The sequence below is a fragment of the Capra hircus genome, chromosome 25 (assembly GCF_001704415.2).
Source record: "Capra hircus breed San Clemente chromosome 25, ASM170441v1, whole genome shotgun sequence".
NCBI lineage: Eukaryota > Metazoa > Chordata > Mammalia > Artiodactyla > Bovidae > Capra > Capra hircus.
Window position 1 is genome coordinate 3767696 of NC_030832.1, and position 10066 is coordinate 3777761.

Genomic DNA, 10066 nt, shown 5'->3' on the forward strand with positions numbered 1-10066 from the left:
GGGTCCACACAGAAAGAACCGCAAGTGTGAAGATCCTGAGGCCCGAGAGATCCGGGTGCACTTGCAGGACAGAAAGGAGACCAGTGTCGTCCCGGTACAGGGGGCCAGCCTTGGGAGACAAGGCTGAAGAGGTGGGACCAAGCAGGGGTCTCTGGAAGGCTCCCAGGAGGATTGAACGTTATATCCCAAGAGCCAGGAGAAAGGAGTAGTTTGGGCTTTTAAGCAGGATAGTGTCCTGGTATGAGAGGAAGCTTGGTGGAATACAGATGTCGGGCAGTCCAGAGGGCAGCAGTGAGACCAGCTGGAAGCTCCTGGGTCTGAAAATGAAAGTGTTAATCACTCTGTTCTGTCCAGCTCTTTTGGACCCTCATGGACTGTAGCCCGCCAGGCTCCTCTGTTCATGGGATTCTCCAGCCAAGAATACTGAGTGGGTAGCCATTTCCTTCTCCAGGGAATCTTCCCGACCCAGGGATCGAACTCAGGTCTCCAGCATTGGAGACAGATTCTTTACCATCTGAACTATGAGGGAAGCCATGAGGTCTGAATTGAAGTAATATTGGTGATGGTGATAGTCACTCAGGGAGGGATCTGATCCAGATTCCTGAAGCAGAGTCCACAGGGCCCTGGGAGTGATTGGGTTGGGGTGAAGGAGGGAGAAGACAAGAATAACACATTAGTAAAATGAGGATAGTAACACCTGGGGTAGGTAACCTTGTGATTTAAATATACAACAAAATGCCTAAAACATAATAAAGGTTTGTGCTAAATCACTTCAGTCCTGTCCGATTCTGTGCCACCCTGTGGACTGTAGCTCACCAGGCTCCTCTGTCCAGGGGATTCTTCAGGCATGAGTACTGGAGTGGGTTGCCATGCCTTCCTCCAGGGGATCTTCCCGACCCAAGGATTGAAACCACATTTCTTATGTCTCCTGCACTGTAGGTGGGGTCTTTACCACTGAACCACCAGGGAAGCCCAATAAAGGCTTAATATATAGCTTAATACATTCTAATTTTTAAAATAAAAACTGCTTCTGTGTTTAGAGCAATGTTTATAATGATAAAAACCTGAAAACAATCTCAGTGTCGATCAACAGAATGATGGATGGATAAATCTCACAGAGATTATGCTGAGCTAAAAAGCAAGTGACAGAATGAAATTATCTCCATGAATTATAAGAACACACAGAACGATGCTGTGTATGATTTAGGAATATATACATGTGTGGTATCCCTAAATGTATATGGGCCATGACTTAGTGACTAAACAACAACACAGGTGGTAGAGGGTAAAGAAAGGTGGAATTTGGGTAAACACCTAATTCAAGATGTTTATCCCTGGTGATGGGGCAGGGTCTGGAGAGAGATGTGATGGGGGAAGAGTGCAGGTGGCATAAAATGCAAGTTTCTGTTTGCCTGTTTTTTTTTTTTATCTTGGCTGTGCTGAGCAAGCGACTTGTGGGGTCTCAGTTCCCCAACCAGGGATTGAACCCGGGCCATGGCAGTGAAAGTGCTGAATCCTAACCGCTAGGCCACCAGGGAAGCCCATATATGTGTACATATTGTTATGCCCAGAGTCCGAGTCCCCAAAACTGAGAGAATAAGACATCCACAGCAATGCAAAAGCATGAAGGGGTTTTATTTCTAGCTCGAGCTAGGGCTCCCACCACATCCAACACAGTGGAGTGGAGCAAGGAGCCCTGAGCCCAGATTTACAGCAGTATTTATAGGTTTTAGAACAGAGCGTTGGCAAGGGCTGATTGGCTGCAGGAGTTTCCTAGTATTTACTAATTGGCTAATCTTTATTGGCTGCAGGGGTTTCCTGATATTTACTAATTGGCTATTGGCTGCAGGGGGATGTCTTTTTACGTCCTGATAGACTCAAACCAGGTTACAGGGAGTATGCTGATTAGACAAGTCCTGGCATCCGTGGGGATGACCTCACTGGGCAATGACTCAGCCTTTCCCATGAGTCCTACCTTAGTCCCTGAAGCCTATCATGGCATTTGTTAGGTTCCAACGTTCCCCCCTGTCCTTTGATCATGGAGAGGAATCCTCTTCATTCTGAGACATTGCCTGATCGTGTTGTCTCAGCATCATCACTTGAACTGTACTGATATGTTCTTTTTACAAAGGTCCAAGGTCGAAGAATAAATCTGGCCACCAAGTATTGGGGGGATTCCAGTAGTTGAATTGACTACCTCATGGGTTAGTCCATTACGAAGTGTCCAGGTGATCTTAGCAGGTTGATGTGGGTTAGCACCAGCGGTTCCGGAGTGGAGAAGGAGGGCCACCAACAGGAGAGTCCGGGGGATCTGTCTGGGGCCAGCTGGTGGACAAGCTTCATTTTTAAGTGGTTGGTGGGAAGCGGTGTCGCCTTCCACTCTTTTTGGGCCTTTTCTTGTCCCTCTGGGGTGGCACGACGCACATGGTTGCAGTGCACCCAGGGTCCAATTCCGTCCACCTTTAGGGCAGTGGGGGTGGTAAGGAGAACAACATAGGGGCCCTTCCATCTTGGCTCTAAGGTTTTTGACTGGTGTCTCTTAACCCAGACCCAATCCCCCGGGCCCATATCATGGGACGGGATTGTTCCTTTACTCTGGCCCTCATGAACTTCTCGTATCAGTGACCAGATATGTTTATGAGTCAAACCTAGTTTATAGGGGGTATTGCACGCCCGAAAAACCGCAAAGGGAAGGAGGGTTACCCAGTCCCCGCCAGTCTCTATTGCCAGCTTTGTTAAAGTTTCTTTTAGGATCCGGTTCATTCTTTCTACTTGTCCTGAGCTCTGGGGACTGTACTCGCAATGTAGCTTCCATTTGGTTCCCAGGGCTGAGACCAGTCCTTTAACAATTTTGCTCACAAATGCACATCCATTATCAGAGCCAATAGATGCTGGCAGCCCAAACCTAGGTATTATCTCTTCTAGGAGCTTCTTAGCCACTATTATTGCTGTCTCCTTTTTAGTGGGGTAAGCTTCTACCCACCCAGAAAATGTATCAACCAAAACTAACAGGTAACGATAGCCATACTTGCCTGGCCTTACCTCTGTAAAATCTATCTCCCAATGCTGTCCCGGCCTTTCCCCCCGGTATCTTACACCCGTGTGCTGTCCTTTTCCTGGTCTCATCATCTGACAGGCCTTGCAGGTGCGGACTATGCTCTGTATGGTTTTCTTTTGTCGGGGAAACCGCAGCTGCGCTGCTTGTAGAAGCGTCAAAGTCTTTTTCTCTCCCAAATGGGTGGTTTGATGTAAATGGGTACAGAGATGTCTGCCCAGGTCAGCAGGAAGCAACAGGTTGTCATCCTGGTCCCGATACCATCCGTCCTTGCCCGCAGGGCGGTTGGTGTTATCCTGCCTCCAGCTTAAATCGGAGGGGGAGTATATGGGGCTTGGGGGGAGAGTCCTCATCCCCGGCAGTGGTAATCCTACAGCCAGCACATGAGCTTGGCAGTATCCAGCGGCCACCTCGAGGACTGCTACATCGGCAGCATGGTTGCCTCGGGCCCTGGCATCTTCTCCTTTCTGGTGTCCTGGGACATGTACTATGGATACCGCCCGGGGCAAGTGGACCGCTGCCAAGAGTCTGCGTATTTCAGGTAGGTTCTTAATCTCTTTTCCCTCTGCCGTCAAGAACCCCCGTTCTTTATATATAGGGCCTTGAATATGCACGATGCCGAATGCACACCGGCTGTCAGTGTAAATGGTGATCTTTTTTCCTTTCGCCCTCTCTAGTGCTTGTATCACAGCTATCAATTCTGCTTTTTGGGTGGATGTTCCAGGGGGCAAGGCCTCGGCCCAGACGACCCTCCCAGTGTCATCTACTATGGCTGCCCCTGCTTTTCTCTGCCCATCCTTTATATAACTGCTCCCATCTGTGAACCGTATCAGCTCACGGTCCTTTAATGGTATGTCGCTGAGGTCTCTTCGTATGGCAGTTACCTCAGCCAATACTTCAACACAGTCATGGAGAGGCCCATCCTCCTCTGGGATGGGCAAGAGAGTAGCAGGATTTAGAAAACAAGGTGTCTGAAAGTGTATCCGGGGAGCATCTAACAGCAGGGCTTGGTAATGGGCTAAGCGAGCGTTAGGAATCCAGTTACCCGGTGGCTGTTTGAGGATCCCCTCTATGGCATGGGGAGTGTAGACCAGGAGGCGCTGTCCATCAGTCAACTTGTCAGCATCATGGACAAGGAGAGCAGCGGCCGCGATGATACAGAGACAGGGCGGCCATCCAGCAGCTACCGGGTCCAGCCGTTTAGAGAGGTATGCCACAGGCCGCCTCCAAGGTCCCCATTGCTGTGTCAGGACTCTCTTTCCCACTCTCTGCTTTTCATCCACAAATAGTTGAAATGGCTTAGCCGGGTCAGGGAGAGCTAGGGCCAGAGTTCCTGAAATGCCTGCCTCATTGGCTCAGTCCAAGTCCAGTTCTTATTTTCTCTACTTCCTTCATATAGAGGCCGGGCCTTTTCAGCAAACCCCAGGATCCATAGCCTGCAGTACCCAACAGTCCCTAAGAACTCCCTCACTTGCCGAGGAGTCCTTGGCTCGGGGATCTGTAAAATAGTCTCTTTCGTAGTCTGAGTCAACCATCTTTGCCCCTGTTTTATTTTGTACCCCAAGTAAACGACTTCCTGTTTAGCAATTTGGGCCTTCTTTGCACTCGCCCGGTACCCCAATGTCCCCAAAGTCTGAAGGAGGTCGCCTGAGGCCTCTAGGCATATCTCCTTTGTAGTAGCGGCCAGCATGAGGTCATCCACATACTGCAATAGGACGATGTCAGGGTGGCTAGTCCGGTACTCACAGAGGTCCTCGCCTAGAGCCTCGTTGAACAACGTCAGCGAGTTTTTAAATCCCTTTGGAAGGCGAGTCTAGGTCAGCTCTCCTACAGTTTGACTGTCTTCATCAGTCCATTTGAATGCGAAGATCTCTTGGCTCTGGGGGGCCAGAGGCAAACTGAAAAAGGCATCTTTTAAGTCCAAGATTGTATACCAGATGTAGTCTGGTGGCAAGCTGCTCAGGAGGGTGTATGGGTTAGGGACAGTGGGATGAATGTCACTCACCCTTTTGTTGACTTCCCGAAGATCTTGGACGGGTCTGAAGTCCGTTCCCCCGGGCTTTGTCACAGGCAGCAGGGGAGTATTCCATGGGGACCGGCACTTTTTAAGAATCCCTACCTTCAGGAGGCACTGTATGTGTGGCGTGATTCCTTGTTGGGCCTCCTGACTCAGGGCGTACTGCTTTACCTTCACAAGGGTAGCGTTTGCTTTTAATTCAACAATGATGGGAGGTCTTTGTTTTGCCAGTCCTACTCCTGCCGTCTCGGCCCAGGCCAGAGGGTATTTTTGGATCCATTGTAGCATAGCCGGGTCCACAGCTGCAGGGGTTTTTGGTGAATATAGTCTGTATTCATCTCTCTGCCAGGGATAAAACATGAATTGGTTGTCCAAGCGCATCTGTGACTGATATCCCTCAGAGTCAAAGTGAATTTGCGCATTGACTTTAGACAATAGGTCTCTTCCTAATAAAGGGGCCGGACATTCCGGGATCACCAGAAATGAGTGGGACACCCGTTAGGCTCCCAACTCCACTTTTCGTTTAGTAGTCCAGTAATATCTTTTTGTCCCGGTGGCTCCCTGGACCAAGCTAGTCTTCTTGGACATCGGCCCGAAGTTTTGATTGAGGACCGAGTATTGGGCTCCTGTATCCACCATGAAGCCGACCGGTTTCCCCTCCACATTAATAGTTACCCAGGACTCGGGGAGGGGTGCCGGGCCCTGACCCCCCTAATCACTATCTTCTCCTGCATATAAAATGTGGGTACCAGAGGGAGACTCTTCTTTTCTCACAGTCCTTTTTTTTTCAGGTTTCTCTTGGGGCACTCATTTTTCCAGTGCCCTTGCTCTTTGCAATAGGTGCATTGGTCTCTCTTTAGGGTCGATCTGGCTGGTTTCTCCCTTCCTTTCGGCTGGGTGTCTCGAGTCTTCCAGGAATCAAGTCCCCGTCTCGTCCCCGCAAAGAAAATTTGAGCCAGCTCTTTCTGATTTCTTCGGTTTTCCTTAGCTGTAAAATCCCTATCCTCCTGTCTAATTCATTCCTCCCTCTCCTCAGGGGTCTTTCTGTTATTAAACACTTTCTCAGCTGCCCTCACCAGATCCTGTATTGACTGTTCTCCCAGCCTCTCTATCCTCTGTAACTTCCTCCTGATAGCTGGAGCTGCCTGATTAACAAAGGCTAGCAAGACTGCTGCGTGTGACTCATCAGCCTGAGGGTCCATGGGCGTATACTGCCTGAAAGCCTCCATTAACCTCTCTAAAAAGGCTGCCGGACTCTCATTTGGCTCGTGCAAATTCGTTGGTTTCCTGGTGGCTGCCCAGAGGCCAGCCATCAGAGTCTGGCTGTACACTTGGAGATGCTCCCTACCTTCAGCGCGTTCAAAATCCCAGTTCGGTCGCATCAAAGGAAACCCCTCCTCGATTAGGTGGGGCTGCACGGTGGGTCTTCCATCCACTCCTGGAACATGTTTTCATGCTTCCGATAGAATTCACTCCTGTTCCTCCGTGGTGAAGAGCACCTGCAACAGCTGACAGTCATCCCAAGTAGGATTGTGAGTAAACAAGATAGAATCTAAGAGATCAATAAGACCTTGGGGTTTTTTGGAAAAAGAAGGGGTTTGAGTTTTCCAGTTATATAAATCACTCGTAGAAAATGGCCAGTACTGGTATGTTCGCTCCCCACTGGGATTTGGTGGCCCCACCCGGACAGGGAATGCCCGAACGATGGATGAAGGAGCCTCCCGGCTTCCGTCCTCAGACAAGTCTCTGCCCCTTCAAGTCCTTCCGCGAGTTCCTTGGGCCGGCCCCCCTTCCCATGGCGGAGCCGAGGGTTCTGGGTCCCTCCTTTGTTCTACAGACAACACCTGTGGTACCTGCGGGGGCAAGGGTGGCTGCATATATGGGGGAGGTGAGATCTCAGCGTCTAAGTCAATCAGGCTAGGATATAAAGAGGATTCCTGGAGTATCGGCTTCTTCTTCTGACTCTCCTGATCTTCATGGTCAGTCATTACAGACAAAGGGGTGGAAGGGCTTTGACCCATAATGACGGAGCTCACAATGAACACACAAAAAACCAAAAATGGCGCCGGCACACAAAGAAAGGCGACGGACAGAAGACAAACAAATATTGGCCGAAAACACAGAACTGGGTCTATCCCGGGTTACTGTTGTCTTGCTTCCCAATGTTATCTCACCGAAGGGCGTCCACTGCCCACCAGATTCGGAGTCGGGAGAGACGTTCCTTCCCAATCCCTCACAGAACCAGCTGCCTTCCAGGGTGAATGCTGGGCCCCGGGCTTATGCTGGCTGCCAGTTGCCTTCCAGCACGCTCACTGGGCCTCGGTCTTACACTGGCTAGGACGACTAATTCACCTCTGATTAGGCCTGACAAGAGCCAGCTGCCTTCCAGTGCGAATGCTGGGCCTCGGCCTTACGCTGGACTAAACCAGACTTAACACCGGTGTTCAAATATCTTTCCTCCTAGTGAGGAAACCCCTTCTACCGGGAGAGTGTTATTCTCCCAGTTAAAGGGATCCTGGACGAGCCCCCAAATGTTATGCCCAGAGTCCAAGTCCCCAAAACTGAGAGAATAAGACGTCCACAGCAATGCAAAAGCATGAAGGGGTTTTATTTCTAGCTCGAGCTAGGGCTTCCGCCATCCAACGCAGTGGAGTGGAGCAAGAGCCCCGAGCCCAGATTTACAGCAGTATTTATAGGTTTTAGAACAGAGCGTTGGCAAGGGCTGATTGGCTGCAGGAGTTTCCTAGTATTTACTAATTGGCTAATCTTTATTGGCTGCAGGGGTTTCCTGATATTTACTAATTGGCTATTGGCTGCAGGGGGATGTCCTTTTACGTCCTGATAGACTCAAACCAGGTTACGGGGAGTATGCTGATTAGACAAGTCCTGGCATCCGTGGGGATGACCTCACTGGGCAATGACTCAGCCTTTCCCGTGAGTCCTACCTTAGTCCCTGAAGCCTATTCATGGCGTTTGTTAGGTCCCAACGCATATATCCCCTCTTTTTTGGATTTCCTTCCCTTTTAGGTCACCACAGAGCACTGAGTCGACTTCTCTGAGCCATTCAGTAGGTTCTCATTAGTTAGTTTATTTTATACACAGTATCAGTAGTGTATATATGTCGATCCCAATCTCCCAGCTCATCCCACCCACCCCAATTTCCCCCTTGGTAACCATATACTTGGTCTCTACCTCTTGGTCTCTTCCTGCTTTGCAACTAACTTCATCTGTGACTCCCTGTTTTTAAAAAACCCCACTATTGTTAGTTATTGGGCTTCCCTGGTGGCTCAGTTGTTAACAAGAAAATGTGCCTCCCAGTTCAGGAGACCAGGATTTGATCCCTCGGTTGGGAAGCTCCCCTGGAGAAGGAAATGGCAACCAGCTCCAGTATTCTTGCCTGGGAAATCCCATGGGTGAGTAGTCTGGTGGGCTACAGTCTGTGCGGTTGCAAAAGAGTCAGACGTGACTAAGGGACTAAACAACAACAACATTGTTAGTTGATACGATGACTTTATCATTATGACATGAACCTGATCAGCATGCAGCACAATGGGAACCCCCCATGCCTATAAAATGGAACAGAATATTCAGATAAATGGCTCCTTATGGGACCTAGGCATCTGTGAGCAGGCTTGTCTTCACACACCCGGGGAGAGTAGGTTGGGGGTACTGTCCCTGTTTTCTGCAGGAGGAAGTAGAATCTAGGATGTCAGGTGACTTGCTAAAGTCCTTCAGTTAAAAAAGGGCAAAGTGTCATCCACACTTGCTGGGCCTGGGGAATCCCGAGATGTGTCAGCTGAAGCCCCACTCCCACCCCGCCCTTACCCAGCTGATATAGGTCAGGAAATGCAGAAGCAATCTGTGTACAGTCATTACTGTTACTGGGCTCACAACTGAATCTATGCCAGGCACACACTGCAGCATCTCTGTGGGCATGGCAAGAGCTTCCAGAACTGGAGGGAAAGTCATTAGCAGAGAACAGGACCACTGTCCCTGTGAAATGGAGCTGGACCCTATGGTCCTTAGCCTCCGTGTCCTCTGCCTGCCTTCTGTCCATGGAAAACTTTAGTCAAAAAACAAGTTTAATCAGAGAAATGAGAAATGCAGAAACAAAGGAAAATGGTCAAAGAAGACCAAATAACAATCATGTAGTCATTAAGCATAGTCAAGGACCTTTAGTTCTTTCTCAAGAGCTATAGATAATATTCTGAGCCACATCCTGTGAGCTGTCTTATAGATACTGAAACATCAGGTGGAGAAGTTAACTGCATGATGGCCAGACTTCACCTACCACAGAAGCTGCCACAATTCTGAAAACTGGCCTCAAAGAAATGGGAACAAATGGACCCTGAAACTGAAGATTAACTGTACCTAAAAGAACCAAGATGATGCTGGTCAGACCACCAGTGACCAGTTTGAAGATGACTGTCAGAGCTGACTGCTGTTCCTGCATGTAGCCCCCTCCATCTGTCTATAAAAGCTCATATCCCACTGGAGGCCAGTGGGTGGGGGTGGGGTGGGGAGAGTCAGCCTTTGGACAGACATCTGCCCTCCCCCAGCCCCAGTTACTGGCATCTGAAATAAAGCACACTTTCCTTTCCATCCGCCTGGCTGGTATTGGCTTTTGAGCGGTAAGCAGCTGGACGCATCTCTTCTTTCAGTAACACTTGGAATACCTTCCCCTCCCCCCAGGAAAGATTGCCCCGGTGATGAGGAGTGCTCAGACCAGCAGCTGGGACACCAGGGTCCCAGGGTCCCTGGGGCTGAAGCGCCCCAGGGTCACTTTCTGCTGCTCCCCCCTGCCTGTACCCTGGGGGAGCTCAGGTGTACCGTGAGGACTTCGGTGAAGTCCATTTCCTTTGCAGGGATCCCGAGAGCCCCAGCAAGTGCTCACACATCCTATGGGGCACAGCCTCTTTCCTGGACTGGTGGTATGTGCTATCCTGTTGCCTCTGAGAACTGTTTCTCCTAGGTGGCAGCCACGTTCCCTGAGT